This window comes from Fulmarus glacialis, unplaced genomic scaffold (assembly GCF_000690835.1).
Source record: "Fulmarus glacialis isolate BGI_N327 unplaced genomic scaffold, ASM69083v1 scaffold14373, whole genome shotgun sequence".
NCBI lineage: Eukaryota > Metazoa > Chordata > Aves > Procellariiformes > Procellariidae > Fulmarus > Fulmarus glacialis.
In genome coordinates, this window is record NW_009202574.1 from 1 (window position 1) to 6,349 (window position 6,349).

A 6,349-nucleotide genomic window follows, 5' to 3' on the forward strand; every position below is an offset into this window, starting at 1 on the left:
ATTCTATGATTCTATGATTCTATCTCAAGCATCATGGCAGCATTATTCAAAATACTGATACAGTTATATTGGATGGCAATAGCAGAAAACATTTTAAAACGTGGCCAAAGGCCATCATAAGATTCAGATGTCTGTGCCTTCAGTTCTCACTTATCAGCAGAGGGAAGCGGCCTGTCTATTCACAAATTTGAGCTTTATTATGGCAGCAAGCAAAGCTGATTGTGGTATTAATCACCATGAGAACATGCCACTGTAGAGTAGGGGCTGTGGGCTGAAAGCTGGCTTTAAGCATATAATAACTGTGCCTCTGCATAACACATGAGTTTTAAGCATCCGTGTGAATGCCACCAGGCTGGAATGTGTCTGCAGTGTTCACGCAGACCAGTCCATCCAGAGCCTGACCTGCTGGTACACAACAGCAGCTGTAAAGGGTAAGGGCAAATTCACTGGGCAGGAACCCATGAAACAGATGCAGGGCTAGCACTGCCAGCCTGCAAATCATGCCTTCATGTGTCCTCACAACCCCATGCTTGTCCACACGGAAGCACTCTATTTGCTAAAGCCAGATTACTTCTGGTGTGTTCACTCACACCTACCATAAAAGCTTAAGAGTAGGATGCTGCTATAATGAACGCAAGTCTTATAGCCTTAGTTATAAAAGACATGCATTATCAAACTTGAATCACAGCAATACCACCAAATAGAAAAAAGCATATGTCAGGGAATAAAATGGGGCTTTTAAGTGGGCTTAAGGCTCAGTTGCAACTCAGCTGAGCACAATTTGCTGAGCTGAAAAGAGGTAGAAGCAGCCTTTGAGTGAGTAAATGTCTTATTGGGGGAAAATAAAAAGACCTGGCTAGGGAGAGGATTAGTCAAGCAGCCTATAGAGAGCATGCAGATGGATGTAAAGGAGCACCTTTTGCTGCAACACAGAAGCCCTGGCACAAGGAACCCCCATCAAAGATGGTTGTAAGAAGTCCGTGATGAAGAAACTTGATGCGTGAAATATGTGGATGGGACAAACTGTGCTCGAGGAGAGCTGGAAGACAGCAGGGTGAGGGCATGAACCTGTGTTGGAGTAGTCACAGCAGGAGGCCAGCTACTAGCCTTGGGAGTGGTGAAGGAGTGGCTGCAGGACCAGACAGGGGACAGAAATTTCAGGGTAGTAGCGACGAGGGAATACGTGGTGCTTCAGCCACGTACTGACTTGGAGAAGGAGTGCTCAGCAGCAACGAACACATGATCATCACCTGCTGTCATAGCAATTCCTCAAGCACTGTATGAAGTACATCAAAGCTGTCGGGAAGGGTTGTGCTCCTTTCTTCCTCGCACGGACCAGCAGCATTAGCCTTGTGTCCAGAGAAAACCTCTCGCTCCTTTGAGGAAAGGTACAGAACAGTTTCAGGTTTGTTTGAATGGTCAGCTCTACACATCCCATTTCTGGCTGCTTGGCATTTCCCTCCTCTGTCAGCCAAGGCAGTGTGAGCACTATGAGCAGGGGGAGACCCTGAGGGACAGATCCTCCTGTGGTGCTGAGTACCTACAGAACGTAGTAAGAGTCAGAGGCTCATCAGCCCTACTGTGATTTATTAGCTGCCAGAGTCATATCTACAGGTGCCAACTACAAGTCCAAATGACTGTAGCTTATATGTCAGCCCCATTGCCTCACTTGCTGGTGATCACTCCAAAGAGAACCACCAAATGCTTTGCTTCAAGTAGAGGGACCCGAGAAGCTGCGCATCCCTAGCAAGGAATCAGTGAATGCTTCAGGGAGGAGAGGGGAGCAGCAAGCTTAGGAGGTCTCTGGCAATGTGCAGGAGAGGCTCTGAAGACCAGGAAGATGTCAAGGGAGGGACTGTGAATGGTTTACATATAACTTCTTACCTTGGCAGTAATGGGGTGGGAGCAGCGGGATGCTCTCCTAGCTATGTTATCCCTTCAGCATAGCTTAAAGGCTTGCAGCTACACTTCAGATCCGTTTAACTTCCCTTCCTGTGGCTATCTGGTCGCATGCTGTGGAACCCTTAAGGCACAGTTTGCACAGAAATTAAGCAAATAATCACAGCCCACAACCTGATACTTGTGCAAACAGGCATCGAAAAGCGAAATTCCTGCCACAGCCACTCCATTTGTGCCTCTCTAATCTTTCTAGAGAGAGTATTACTGCTGGCCAGTTCACACAGGGAAGTATGAGGGAATCTTCATGCCTAGCTAGAGTATGTATGCATGCAGCTTTCTTAAAAGTGCTCTTAAATGCCTCACGGTCTCTCCCCCAGGGAGGGGACAGCACCACTTCCCTGCAACAGCCCTTAAAAGTTACTTGTGAGCGAAAGACAGTTGTAGCAGTGTTTAGCACCATCTCTACACTTTGGTTGTTATCAGGCTTTGAGCAACTAACCTATTTCTGAATGTAGCTCTGTAATAATGACAGGCCTCAGAGTCTATGGGCCTCTCTGTTAAGACTACCAGAGCTGCATAAAGTGGAGCAAAGAGGGATTTGCCTTGTCAGACTCTCCCAAGAAGTGTAGGAGGCTGTAAGAAGGAAAGTGGCTTCCAGGGAAACAGATGGAAAACCAAAGCACAACATAGAATTTGTTGACTTGCATCCTGACATAAATGTTTTTAGCTTGTTTCCCCATGAAATGTTTAGATTGTTTCCCCATGATCTCTGCTTTAAATTGCAATTAAAACCTGATGAGTGTGCTTGGGAAGAGGCATAGTCCTGTGTTTGGGTCAGGTGACTTACAGGAGCTACAGCAATTCCTGTATTTGAGGAGAAATGACACTCAGGAAAGTGAGTAGGGAGGGTAAAGCAGAAAGAAGATGCTCTGTATACTAAAAAGCAGCCCACAAAATAATATTTAGGCTTTCCAAATTTAATTTTAAACAACCATCTATACACCTTCCCTGTTCTCACACTGAAGTTTCTATGGGACCATATGGCTTCTGCTGAGATGTTCAAGTTCTCCATAAAAGAAGCCAAATGCCATGGTACCAGATTACCTGCAGAATCAGGAGCAACAGCAAGGGGTTGTAAAAATACAAAAGCCATTAAAATCATGGCTGTCTCTGAAAGTCGTAGAAGCAGGTTGGGTTTAGCTGAAATCTGGCTCAGATATGCTCTTTTGGCTAAACTAAACCATTTAAGGGAGGTTAACGTTATCACTTTCAATGAGGAGTTGCCCAGCAAGAGAGCCATACCCACTTGCGTGCTATTGTGTAGGGAGTATCTGTCGTGGGTACAGGTAAATGGCACATTTGAACACTTTCTGGGGTGGGAACATGCGCAGTGGGAACCCTTTGCACCCTGCCAGCAAGGACATCCTTGACAAAGCTAGACACTGACACATAATTTGTTTTCTTGGGAGCTCTTGAAAGGTTTATTCTCTTTCAGTCTGGAAGATGGCACAAACTCGAAACCACTGTCCTGTGGTCAGCTATGTTTCCCCCAGACAACAGCTGACAGTAACAGTATTTCTTCGGAGCAGGTGTATGTTCGTGAGTAGCATGAATCACTGTTGGACTTCCCATCTCCAACCTTGATATCCTTGAAAACTTTTATCCAAACAAGGACCAATGGTATGCTCAAGAATAGTTATTTCACAAATCTGTCCTTTTGGAAGTTTTGACATGCTAGTGCTGATACACTGCAGCTATTTTTTATTTACTTTATTGACAATATCTGCAAATAACATTTCCCCATTCTAAAACCCAGTCCTTTTGTGATTAAACCTATTTGATAACAACATTGTCTCATAAGCAGGAAGGTAAAATAATCCGGGAATGAAACACTGTATAGGGCTTTTGGAGGCTGACATCTGAATGTACTTAGTGGAGAGGAAACTTCTTTTTTTTTTTAAACTTTCATTTCTTGCTGCTTTTATCCTTAAGCTCAGCAATAAACTAGCACTCTATGGTTAAAAAGTCAGGAGAACAGATGTATGGTACCAGTGCATCAGAATCTGTATTTCAGCTATGGGGTGTAAATTATAAGGAATTCATTCCAAGAAGCTTTGAGAGTATCTATCTAGCTTTTGTCGCAATGATATTGCAATGGCAAAGATGATGATGATTATCATCATCATCATCATCATTATCATTATCATTATTATTATTCCAGTCACTTGATTACACTAAAGTAAACACTTCAGTCAAAGTTCAGTCAGGGTTCACCATTCAGCTTGCTGCTTTTAAGGTGAGTCCTGAAGAAATTTCACTGAGCACTGCACATTTTGCAGCAAGTTTCAGTCAGCTCCAAGCCAGGCTTCTTACCAGGGGCCTGCTTGTCCCTCTGCTAACTGCAAAGCCTTTGAAGGTCAAACTACATTACCAACCACCGTGCAATAAACGTTCAGGATTTTGGTGTTAGCAGGCACACGCTATAGTGATTTTACATAGCTCCTTTTTTATCCCTGTGTCGTGGTTTAACCCCAGCCGGCAACTAAGTCCCACACAGCTGCTCGCTCGCTCCCCCCCAGTGGGATGGGGAAGAGAATAGGAAGAGTGGAAGTGAGAAAACTTGTGGGTTGAGATAAAGACAGTTTAATAGGCAAAGCAAAATCCACGCACGCAAGCAAAGCAAAGCAAGGAATTCATTCACTCCTTCCCATCAGCAGGCAGGTCCTTCAGCCATCCCTAGGAAAGCAGGGCTCCGTCATGTGTAACGGTTGCTTGGGAAGACAAACACCATCACTCCGAACATCCCCCCTTCCTCCTTCTTCCCCCAGCAGGCCAGCAGGTCAAAGAAGGTCATTCTCCCCTTCTACTCCACCCTCATGGGACTTCACCTGGAGTACCGTGTTCAGCATAAGAAAGACGTGGACCTGCTTGAGTGGGTACAGGTGGGGTGAGAAGCAGAAAAGGCCTTGACCCTGTGTAAGCACTGCTCAGCAGTAACTAAAACATCCCTGTGTTATCAACACTGTTTTCAGCACAAATCCAAAACATAGCCCCATACTAGCTACTATGAAGAAAATTAACTCTATCCCAGCCAAAACCAGCACACCCTGTCTTGTTCTTCACCCCATTCGAGAGGGAATATGTCTAGCAACTGCAGCATGTGGAAGCTTGTTTCTATTATATTTGGTTAAGGTTACTTTACCACAGAGTGTGTGGATTAGCAGTGAGAGAATAGAGTCAAAATGCCTGTGTTGGGTGTCTGGATGTGGCTTTGCCTCAGGGTGTGGTGCTGGGCAGACCGCAAGATCAACCTCAGCACCTCACCTCAGCCCCCGGTGAGAAGTTCCCGACGGCCACTTGAGGACAACTCAGGGCAAGCGATCTGTCTGGTCCCTCCTGCACCCTGCTTCACCCTGCTGTCCCCAGAAGCCCCCAAAATCAGGGCAGCCAAAGGTCCCCGCTCTCCCCCCGAACTGCCGCAGTACCTCCTCATGGGTTGGGACCTGTTAGCGTGCTTATGAAGTACTTTGAGACATCAGAGCAAAAAAGGATACACAATGTTTATCACTGAAGTTTGCCAACCTTAGCAAGGTGTCTCTACCTTGCTGTGGAGGAGAGACCAAAAAGGTGAACAAGCTTTCCCAAAGCACATCCCACAGGGAGGTCTCTCGCGTTAGGCAGGACACAGCATACCATGCTCCCTCTGTCTAGGAAGATTGTCAGTGCTCTGGAAACCTGTATATGTTGTGGGTGGTCTGGAAGGGTCTTGCATTACTTTGTTAATCCAGCGATCTGTATAGATGGAGGTGAAGATGTCCATTTTTCAGAATTTATTAGTCAGCATGTGCTTCTTCCCAGCAGGAAGAAGTGGCACACCAGGCTGCTAGCTTGGCAAGGAGCCACTTGTATTGGGTTTGAAGGCAAGGTTTTGGTAGTGGGGCAGCTACCGGGATGGCTTCTGTGAGAAGCTGCTAGAAGCTTCCCCCATGTCCGATAGAGCCAATGCCAGCCGGCTCCAAGATGGACCCACCACTGGCCAAGAGCAAGCCCATCAGCAACGGTGGTAGCACCTGTGTGACAACATATTTAAGAAGGGGAAAAAAAAACTGTGCAATGGCACCTGAAGAGAGGAGTGAGAATATGTGAGACACCAAGGTCAGTGGAGAATGAGGGGGAGGAGGTGCTCCAGGCACTGAAGCAGAGATTCCCCTGCAGCCCATGATGAAGACCACGGTGAAGCAGGCTGTCCCCCTGCAGCCCATGGAGGTCCATGGTGGAGCAGCCCATAGAGGACCCCACGCCGGAGCAGGTCTATGTACCCAAAGGAGGCTGTGACCTCCTTTGTGTGGGAAGCCCATGCTGGAGTAGGCTCCTGGTAGGACCTGTGGACATGGAGAGAGGAGCCCATCTGGAGCAGGTTTGCTGGCAGGACCTGTGGACACATACGGGG